This window comes from Amblyomma maculatum, chromosome 4, assembly GCF_055883805.1.
Source record: "Amblyomma maculatum isolate TAMU_Amacu chromosome 4, ASM5588380v1, whole genome shotgun sequence".
NCBI classification, from domain to species: domain Eukaryota; kingdom Metazoa; phylum Arthropoda; class Arachnida; order Ixodida; family Ixodidae; genus Amblyomma; species Amblyomma maculatum.
The window spans coordinates 35,328,253-35,339,852 of NC_139347.1; the positions used below are offsets into that span (position 1 = coordinate 35,328,253).

General features: G+C 48.5%; 1 pseudogene; it reads left to right on the forward strand.

Moving 5' to 3' along the window:
- The first annotated feature begins 9,546 nt into the window (after positions 1–9,546).
- On the forward strand, positions 9,547–10,459 carry LOC146190682 (uncharacterized; annotated as a pseudogene).
- The last annotated feature ends 1,141 nt before the right edge of the window (positions 10,460–11,600 follow it).

Consider the following 11,600-nt stretch of genomic DNA (forward strand, 5'->3'; position numbering starts at 1 on the left):
AATCGAGAGAGAAGCGCGTCTTTTTTACCTTTCCACTGTTGGCCAAAAAGGGATACAATGGGAGGCACTTTTACTTGCGCTTTTGTTTCTTGCCTTATACTTATTCCAGCGATTCTCTCTAAGCGTATCTCCTCGAATCTCGGTCGTTCCCATCATCCACTCCTTCGCCCGCAAAACAACCAACGTTTCATTTTCTCTTCTTAGCGCTTCAGCAAGCAGGCGCAAAAGGATAAATGAGCCGGAATAGCGGTACGGACATTAATGGAGTCACGCTTCCTCCTATTCGCCCACACCTAGACACATTCGCGCACACAAATGGAGCCGCACTTCTCTCTTTTGACAGCGTAGGAAAAAAAAAAAAAAAAAAGAAAAAAAACGGCCGACGGAATGCCGCAGTCTTGGGTGCTTCGAAAACTCTTTCGGTGAGCGGCGGATCGGTTTCAGCGCTACGGAATTCGGCACGAGCCATGCAGGCAGGAGGAAACCCATCCGTCACCATCAGAGCCAGGGAGCAGTGATTCCGGAAAACCTTGGGGAAAATGTTTTGAAGTGAGCTTGGTGTTCTCTTTTTGCTGTTCATGTATATACCTTTCATCTTCGCCGAAAATTCCACCGCAGTCTTCTCTTCAAAGCGACGCAGACCTGCACTCTTCCCGCCGGTTTCCTGACATTTTTCAGCTGGACTGCAAGCCGAGCGTCGCTTGCGCAGGACTCTTCCACCTCGCTGGCCGAAGTTGTCGCGCTGCCCGAGTCGTTGGAGAAGGCGCGAGAGAAGCATCGGGAGAAGCGTTTCGCTCGCGTCCTGTCCAGCGCCAACGAACGGGACGCCAGCTGTCAAACAAGCAAGACCCTGCCGTCGTAACAGCCTACCGCGTGGCAGCAGCTTTGGCCGGGTCCAGTTATGCAAGTGACTGGAGAAGCGGCGTGAAGGTCGTCAGATGTCACGATCTCGAACTCCATGCATTCGCTCCTCTTCCACTCGCGTGCGGTAGAAGAGCCATTCTCTTTCCCCTCCGTGACGGTGTACAACGCGTCGTTTCCCGGTGCGGTCATTCGCGGTGGTTATGGGTACGCGTATGCTGCGTTGATATCCGTGTCTTTCTGTGCAGGCGCCCGTGAGTTTGAATGTAGGCATGAAATTAGAACTGTATTTTAAACTAGCCATGAAAACAGTAGACGTAACTCGAAACGAAAGCGCCAGTTTGAAAGAGTCGTGCGTTTGTTCTCGGCTACTAGGAAGAGGTTTGCACGCTCGCCCTGGCTGGAAAACACGATTGTGCTGCGTTACACCAGAGGAGGAGTGGAAATTTCTTGCAAAGCAGGCTGGGGTCGGTGTTGTGCTTGCTAGTTCCTATTTCGGGCTGTTACTTTTTTTTTTTTTTTTCAATCCGACGACGGAAGCTCTACCAGATGCACGATCTTGTCTGAACAGCATCACTGTCGTGGTAATAACTATCGTATTTTAGCCGTCTTTAGACTAAGGCAACTTTACCCGTTTGGTTTTTGTGTTCCGTGCAGACGAGAGGTACGACACTTAAAAAAAAAAAAAAAGAAACATTGTCATTTGCATTTACGGTATTGAAACTATAAGTCTTGTTGTGTTTTTACTGCAATTTTTCCACTCAGCGCTGGGCGATAAAAGGGAGAGGTTTGTTGCAGGTTTCCTTTATTACTTCACGATCAGTTCGGGTGCGCTGATCGTCGAGACACTGCGATTCCGCGGCTCGAACATTTCCACGAAAAATGCCCTCACATTTTGCCTTTCCACCCTCATCATCTTCCAATATATGGCCCTCCTTCACCCTCAGATAGTAAAACTTCCAGGTCCCACCTCGCGTTTACCCTCGCTTCGTCGGTTCTCTTTCACAATCAGCAGTTTTAGCATTATAGTTACTAATGTGATGGTCTCAATGGTCCCGTACTCTGTAAAATCCGGCGTCGATGTTATCAGAGTAGTAAGAGAGCAATCACAAGCATGCCTATAGCAGATGCCACTAGGCATGTTTCATATGCGCGGTAACTGACTGATCACGGGTTGTTGGACGTCACGAGGCTATTTGGCATGGTCGAAATGGCAGGAGGCAGGAGCTTCCAACTCTGGCAGCTCCGTTGCGATATAAAGGTGAAATGCGAGTTGAACCCTCCGGGATTCTTGGATCTCGAGTCAGACACGCCACTCCAAAGTACGTTGGTACGCATTTGTTAAAACGGGGCTATATATTTATGTCATGTGGACTTCCACAAAATGGGGTAGGTCGGGTCTGCATGCTAAGAATTATATGCGTGTGATAATAGAAGCACAAATTAGAGATTGATGACTAAGCCAGTAGGAAGGTCCATGTAAGGGAACAAATATTCGCATGGAGTGGCCGCTAAAATGTTTTCCTTATTGCCGATAGGTGCATGGCGCTGCTCAGTCGAACTAGGATAAATGTATCGTTCATTGTGTCTGTTTCTGGCTGTATCCCACAGGGCCACCACCTGGATCCTTTAAGCATAGCACTCCAAAATTCTTGAAGTTAACAATGAGCGCAGGAAATAATAATGGAGCGCATTCATGTTGAAGCTGATCACTGGCCAGAGCCATTTTCCCGACACAATCTAAGAAAAACTGTGCAGGCAATATCGGGGCCATGAAGAGCGAAGAAAAATCCACATGAAAAACAATGTAGCCAATCGTAGCCGACTGCCAGGAGAATTTTAACCGGAAATTTGTTTTAAACGCTTGTACAATATAAGATTTCATATAGTTAACAGGGTGAGCCTACCGACCACTATACATTCCTTAAATTTCAAATGGACGGAAAGACAAACCCCACCACAGCACGCGTGGAGGGAGATTTGGATTACTAAACAGCCTCAGACCGAGGCATGAGACGTACAAGGCATGTTGGACAACAAAATTCTGTACTTGGATTCAAGTTGCAACGAAAGAATGTCATGAACCGATCGAGCTAAAAAAGTAACGACGTGATTACCTAAAGTCAAGGAACTGGAGCGTTCATGACTGAGGATATTACACAAAGAGACGAAACACAGAGTGTGGTAAAATTTACATGTCAGTAATATCAGTATTATGAGCCCCAAAAATAAGGCGGCGTTTAAGTCTTTGAAAGTGTTTAATATCGGACCCCATTAACAACAACATTACTGCTACACGCTTCAATGATTACTGCCCAACGTGCTTTCGCTTTCTTTAGAAAATATATCAGTGCATTGTGGATCCAAATCAGAAACTTCGGCCTGTCTTTCGAGAGGCGGCGCCGATTGACTACATCCCAACCTTTTATGTCACGTGACAAGCGCATCGGCAAACTCGGCACTGTCATGTAGTTTCATGATGTCACATACACTGGCGACCATTCAGCACTCAGCGATATCCCATGATTTTGTGAGCCATCATCGCTGCCAGTCAAAGAATATTCGGCCAATCAAAGTTTCCTGACCTCGTCGGGTTTTGCTGTTCACGTCCACTGACCATACGCACAACTTTAAGCGGTCGCACGTAGCAATACCAAAAATAAGGCGACGTACTAAAATCGAATTATACGTACAAAGAAAGGGAGTTCTGTTGAAAGTGGTAGAGTGCGTTTCTGCCCTCACCTTGAGACTATATAGCTCTTATTCAGTTGTCATCATGTAGTCGTCACCAACGTGTATTCTGTAATCGAGCGCGTCCCTGACGGCAAACTTAATGAAGGGCCATGAAGGGCACGAAATTTGTGACTTATCCTTGCCCTCAATCCGTGCATATTTCCCTCCCTCACCTTCGCAACCTTTTCGGCGCCAGTACTCCCTCACCTCACAGAGAGTGAATCTCTAAAGTGGGCTCGCCCTCATGAGGGTGTCCTTGTCTGGCCAGGACAGTACATGAGCCATCGCAACATTACACGAGCACCGAAATGACAATGGTCTCAGCCCCAAGCCACACAGCTTCAATTTGGCGCGGTTCATCACTTTTTTGCGCTCGCTTCAAGAAATGCTAAAGTACGTGTCCTGAGAAGTTCTCTCGTGCCCTCGGCTATTCTTTTTTCTTTTTAGCAGGAGGAAGGTGGGCGGGGGTGGCTGGTATCAAGCTCTTCTGAAAATTATTTACTAACAATCCCGTTATCCAGCCTTCCTTAGGGTAATATTAGTGGTACTCAACCACATTTCCTCACTTTAAGGCAGCCAGACTCAGGACCTTCGAATTTGCCGCTGTGCTGAATTCACTTTTAGACTGTCACAAGCAAAACACATTTATAAAATGTGAACACTATTCTGCAACCGGAACTATACTTGAGATGAAGAAGGAGCCCTAAAACGCTGGTTGTTAAATTCTGCTGCGGGTTCATAACTGTCACCATTGTGCTTTTCACTTACCTGTTTGTACAATTCCTTCCTGTTTCAGCCAGAACCTTTTGATGTTTACTAGAAGCCTTACCACCTTCGAAATCTTGCCCGCAACTCCATAGTAACCACATGGAGAGGCGCAGCGCAGACTGCCTGACGGATGGTGAAAAACCTTTGAGATTTTTTTAGTTGCGAGATTCTGAAAGACGTTTTACACTGTGAGAGAATACGGAAGGCTTTGCCTGAGCTTTCTTTAAACCTATTTGATTCCACTTTTTCGCATTCAATGTTTAAAAAAAGAAGAAATACTGCGCAACCAGGGCGGAAGGCGCGATCACTGCTCTCACGAAACAGTGGGCGGTTCTTGTTAGTGACCTAGCGGACCCACATCGGCCGCAATCAGAGAAAGCGGCTGACTGTTTCACACAGTGTTACAAAAGACGGCGCAGTGGGTCACCCCGCGCTGCTCGCGTGTGAATGACTCCGGTTTCGATAACGAGGCGCTAGAGGTGCATGGAAGAGGCGAGAGACAATGCGTCAATGTGTTACCTGCCGCCGGGGATCCTGACAGGCTCGAATAGGCGACGGTGGTGGCAGGTTTCATCACGCGGGCATCTCTCAAACGACGATGTGACCCCGTGAACCCTGCGCGGACCGGCGAGCGATGCGAAATCGATCCCGGCTGACTGACAATGCCGTGAGGATATCTGTGCGCCGTGCAGTGCGCAGTGCCTCAGAGCGTGTTACTGCCACTACCCAGCTCCTACGAGTGTTGTTTGTTATTCGGCGTTAATGTATTTTCCACGTGCTAGAGGTTTCCCACGGGCTTTGGAGGCCTTAAATCGATTTCGACGCTGCGCGCTGTTTTTTCGTTAGCGTCAACCGCATCACCTCCGCCAGAAAATTTATGGTGGCTGTATAAGGCAACTAGATCTCTCACTGTTCATTAAAAAAAAAAAATAATAATAATAAACTGATCCTGATCTGCATTGTTGAACTAATTGTAATATTGTGTATCTTCATCATTCTTAATGATTGTGCTGCCGCACCTACACTGCATTTAGTTTATCAGTATAAATCGGAGTTATGGTTTTCAACGCAGACGCAATCACAGTGTGCGTTTTAGTGCCCTCAAAATAAAACGGAGCACGGCGGACTGTGCAAAAAGTGCTCTCTTTCGTCCGGGCTACTGATGCGGCAAACACAAAGAGTGTCAAGCTGAACATCCGGGTGTCCCACATGCACCCAAACTGAACACATGCGCAGCCACTTGCAGGGTGCACCTCGAAACAAAATTTTGTTCGTTCGTGCCTTCATTTTATTTTGGGGGGCACTAGTAAATTTTCTCAACAATTTTGTTACGACATAGCCACACTACCAAAACGTACATATAGAGGCCTTCACGACCTTATCATTCTTGCACTTGACTTTAACACGAACCTTTAACCACACCACAAGCTCTGATTTATGATAGCTAAGACAATTAAGTAGACACGACGCTTTCAGCCGCACAATTGTTTCCGATACTATCTATATGCAGGTTTCTTTTTTTTTTTCTTTTTTTTTTCATCGTATATCTTTAGGTGCCGTTAGATGCAAACTGCACTGTTGTTCTAAACGTTCTAAGAAATGGGACCAATTGCGAAGAGTGTTGATTAAGATCTCCGACTAAAGCTATTGGTTCATATCTGAATCGCACTGACATCAGCTGTCGTATTGCGGTTCCTACCTTTCTACTAAGCAGCACGTCTCGTGAAACCGGTTCGCCTCCTTTCCACTTGGCGGCGCCTCTTGCCCCACCGGCTTCATCCGCATGCCGAGTGGCTTTCTAGCCAGAGAGCCATCTAACCTGCCAAAAAAGGAATGCGCCTGGGCCATACACTTTCAATCTTTCCCTGCATGCACAATCCTTCACGAGGCACAGACCCTCCTCTAGGGGCAAATTTTGCTGCAGTGAATACCTCTTGAAAAATTACTTTTCAGCAGTAATTTATATGTGCTTCCAATCGAGTGCACAGGTTATTATGCATTTGAGAATCTTTGGTGGCAACCTCAGTGTGATATGCGCAAGGCAACGTAATATAATAACCCTCCTCATGATCATCATGAGGGAATACCTCACATGTGCTGACTGTACTCGTAAAGGCAGGTAGCAGCTAATTCATTTCTCAAAAGCATGGTCCTCAAAGGATGCAACCCTGTCTGAACGACCTCGGTCCGCGATGACCGGCTCAAGTGACCAGCACCTTTTCTCATGCGTCGTCTTGGTTCCAGTTCTGGTACTCCCTTGCCACGTATTGCAATTAGCGTTAGCATAAGGCAACGAAGGCATAGGAAACCATACTTTATCTAAGCCTGCGCTGCTTGATAAGGCGCATAGAACAGCATCATCTAGCCCAATATACTGCCATCGTTACACAGTTCATTCTTGCGAGATTTCAGAGACAATACAATGACCAGCATCAACCTGACTACATCCACTGTTGGCCAAACGCCTCTATCCCCCTACAACTAATCCTGCGCCAGCTGCTGCCCTATAATCCCCGCAAAACTTCTTAATCTCCTCCGCCCACTTAATTTTCCGCAATACCATGCTACGCTTGCCTTGGAATCCCCTCCGTTACCATTAACAGCCAACGGATATGCAACCTTCATGGGGGACACGCTCTGCCTAAAGGTTTGGTTTGGTTTGTGGGGTTTAACGTCCCAAAGCGACTGAGGCTATGAAAGACGCCGTAGTAGAGGACTCCGAAAATTTTGACTACCTGGGGTTCTTTAACATGCACCTACATCGCACAGCACACGGGCGTCTTGCTTTTCGTCTCCATCGAAAAGCGGCCGCCAAGGCCGGGATTCGATCCCGCGTCCTTGGGAACAGTAGTCGAGCGCCGTAACCACTGCGCTACCTCGGCGGGGGGCTCTGCCTGAAGTACGACCTGATAGTTCAGAAGTTTGAGACACGAATTAAGAAACAGGGGGAATGGGGAGGGGAGGGGGGCTTGAGGGTTGGATCCAACGGATTTTTGTGAAAAACTGCCTTACTGTTTTGGATCTATAAAACGCGGAATTCAAGCGCTTCATAACACAACATGTTCTATATCACGTATTACTCTTGCCGGATTCTGCTCCGAACGACAGTTCCCGGCTCTTATATACATTGCTCGTGATAGAACCACAGTCGCGAGAATAAACCCGTTAATATCGCGTTTAGTACAATAAATTTGTTTACACAAGAAAGGCATGTGCCGACATGTGTTATGCTTTTTTATGTTGCTACTAACCGATTAGGGCAGACTGAGCACGTGCTGACTAGAAGGCAGACATAAAATGCTCGGAAACATTTTAGTGGACACAGGGCTCAGTATAAAGTAGCATCTCAAGATTGAGAGAGCTCACCCGAGGAGAATAAGCCGTACTCCCAACATTTCAATGCGTGGTATATATACCCAGTGCGGTGCTCTCTCATCCAATGGGCTGGCCGGGGAATGAACTTGTTGGCCGTATTGTATAAAATGATCGAAAAAAAAAAAGGAAAAAGAGCGCAGACGCAGAGGCACAGCAAGAAGCATAAACTACAAGAACCGAAGAGAGGAAGAGCAGGACAACACGGTATAAACAAAAGAATGAAAGAAAAACGGGAAAACAACAACAAGCATCTACACAAAGGCACCCACGCGTGGAAAAAAAGAAAGCGAAGCAAGCAAAAGCCGAAGGAGCGAGTAAATTTCTCACTGGAAATGAAGAGGAAGGAGGATTGTGTAAGAACGAAGCACCGAAAGAGTCTCGTAAGAGTAGAAAGGCGACGCTCCACTGAGAGCTGCGCCCGGCCTGGCTCCCATGTTTGCACGGGTCCGAAAACGTCTTTTCCTCGCCATCATTTTCGTGGCGAAAGAAAGCGCCCTCAGACACCTAGCACTACGAAGACGCCGCCGGGCTGGTGCGCGCAGAAAGAAAAAGCATTGCGAAATTCCTCCTCATCCTACTCGCGCAGGAAAAAGAGCTCCACTCAACGGGCTCCCACACGGATCGCGCGTAGTCCGCTTTCCATCCACTCCCGCATTCTCAACGCGCTCTAACTAGTCCGCATAGCGTAGCGTAGCAGCAGTCCCCCAACTCCATTACACTATTCCTTCTCTATTCTCTCTTTCTCACCGAGTGGCACGCGATAAGTGGCCCGAAGCGTCGCTATAAAAAGAAAGGTCGGCGACGTCGACTTGGTCTTCTTGTTCTGCTTCGCCTCAGGAAAAAGAAGAGAAGAGTAAAGAATGAAAGAGGAGAAAAGCAGCGCTCATTACAACGCGGCTCTTCTTTTAGCGGCGCCCAAAACTGAACGCTCGCGCGTTCCAGAGAGAGAGAGAGCGCACGGACACGCCCCACAAACCGCCGCAGCCGGCGACGCCGAATGTCGGCCCCAAAAAACGGGCACAACGCCACGCGGAGGCAGCTCCCGTGAGCGGGCCAGCCTGCTCTGGCGATCGCTCCTTGTATCGGTCATTTTATGCGACAGCCAAGAATCGATTCGGATATTTTGTTTCCTTCCTTACTTTCTTCTGGCCACGCCACTGCTTCCCTTCCTCAGCGCTTTCCTCTTGAGGCGACACCAGCGCAACGCGTAGCCTGAGTACTTGGAAGCGCTGCGCGCGAACAGCAGGCGGTGAAACAGTGAAACGGCGGTCACTCGACTGTGACAATGGCGATCGGGATCGCTTACGCTGTTCGCATGCATTATAACTACGTCGGACGGCGCGCGAGCTCGTTTAGACCCAACTCTGGGACACCTGGCCAAACCCTCCGCTTTCAGCTATCGTTTACACAGCCAACAGATCCTACAACAGCGGTCATACAGGTATTTTATCGAGGAAAGCGTAGCTCTTTGCCGATGACTCCGCCCGAGCTAGCCCGTACACGGAATGACGCTGCTTACTGATAGATGGTAATGTCCCGTGTGATTAACCAGCAAGGCAAAACGTACAATAAACGTATTTTCAGATAATACAAATGCATATTGCCGCCGACTAGCACGTCCCAAGCTCATCTATATGCAGTTCTTGAGTAATAAGCCGCACTAAGACTCTGATATGGTTGTTTCAGCTAGTCAGGTCCGTCAGACGGACGCCACTCCGCGGTAGCTCAGGGTGGCTAGGGCACTCTGATTCTGAGGACGCGGGTTCGATACCAGCTGCGGAAACCGCTTTCCGATGGTGGCCAAAAGCAATGCGCCCGTGCGCTGTCAGATCTCCGAGCAAGTTAAAGAACCACAGGAATCTGAAATTTCCGGAGCCCTCCATTGCGGTGTCCATTATAAACGACGCAAGTCGGGCGGAAGCTCTGGCTCTCCACTATGGATTAAAACCCGGCGTATTTTACGTGGACGCCTACGGCCCCCACCATGGGGGATGGTATACAGCCGCGGTCGTCCACCGGTCAAAGACAGTAAACGGGCTCACTTTTCGAGCCTGGGACATAACACACGCGGAGGAAGTCGCCATTGCGTTGGCTGCATCTCATCCTACTTCCAAAATAATAATTTCCGATTCGCGAGGAGCCTGTCGGAACGTCAAGTAAGGCTGGGGGCCGTACATAGCGTGTACCGCCTTCTACAAAACAGCGCGGGGACCCTGCTCGCCGGAATATTGTTTGGGCTCCAGCACACATGGGACTTCAGGGAAATGAGGCAGCTGACGCCGTCGCCCTTGTGCTCTCTCACCGGACATTCCCCTCCGACCCCGACAATCAAGAATTGCAATTCACTCCGGCCTACTCTTCCAAAGATATCGTTCTTCACTATCAATCTGGCTATAATCTTTATCCTCGCCCATGTAAAGGCCTTTCAAAGGCGGAGGAGCGGTTTCTGCTCCGTCTTTATACCAATACATTTCTGTGCCCGGCAGCTCTAAAACACTTTAACCCTTCTTTCTAGGGCAGCTGTCCGCACTGTGCAGAGAGGTCTTCAGACATCTATCACATGGTGTGGGCCTGCCCATCCAATCCTGCTATCTCCCCTAACCCCACCCCCACCCAGGAGGACTGGGAGGCGACCCTGCTTGGCTGCTCTGACCTGCCCAAAAGGCCGTGTTGGATGGAGCGCGCCCGGGCAGCGGCCCACGCCACTGGGGTCCCGTACTAGAGACTCCACCTAGTGCTTGTGATGACTAACCCCTTAAGGGTTGATCCAATCACACCTCCGTGTAATACTCATTTCGAGTCATTAAATGTCTTTCTCCTCTTCCTCCTCCCTCGTCGAAAAATTGGTTTGCGAGCTGAAGCTCCCCTCACCCCTTGCTCCGTTCTCTTGCATATGGTTGTAATTAGGTCAAAGTAATTCGGACCGCGCCGCAGCGGTGGCTCAGCGGTTAAGACGATCGACTATGGAAACGGAGTACCCGGGCTAGAACCCCACTGCCGGCGGCTGTGTTTAGATGGAGGTGAAAAGGAGAGGCATCATGTGCAGTGCGATGTCAGTGCGTGTTAAAGGTCCCCAAGTGGTCAAAATCGCTCCCCAGCCCTCCCCTACGGCGTCTCATTCTCTTTTTCCACTTTCAGTCCCACCTTCCCCTAAGGTGCGGGTTAGGTTCCCACGGAAAAGGTGTGACAGATACAGAGTCTTTCCTTTCCTGTAAACGAATAATTATTTTATTGAAAGCCTCTAAATAAGATAGGTGCGTCTTATATATCGGAAAATACAAACATGACATGGATGAGCCCAGCCCCGTGCCCACGTTAGCGAAATTATCTTCAGACATATAAGGAAAAGCAGAGCCACTCGCAAATATGACTTTTGAGTTCCACGAACGCACAGAGTACATTTTGAAAAAAAATAAATACCCTTGTTCCTAAGAAAGAAAGCCTGCCTTGGTGATATTCTTCCTTCCAGCTTTTTTATGCCCGCCTTCATACTTGTCGCAAGCGCTAATCATTGCGAACTTCAGTGTGCGCGACCTTGCCTAACGTTGAGGCCATTTTCTCCGCCGGACATAGGCGGCAATATTCGATTAGACACTTTGGCAACTCGTGACCCGTTTTAGCTTTCAGTCTTTGAGACTGCCCCCCTTTAATCGCAACAGGCAACTTTATCTCATTTACCTTCTGATAGATCTGATAACAGAGACCCTCGCGTACACCTGGTTTTACAATGCCGATTATTTTAAAACAGCTTGCGATAATGGCCTTGGCGAATAAATAAATTTTCGGTTGTAAAAAACATGATTTTATTTCTCTATGTTCGTTCGCCGACAACCTCATTCTATTCCGTCCCGTCGCGGCGGCTC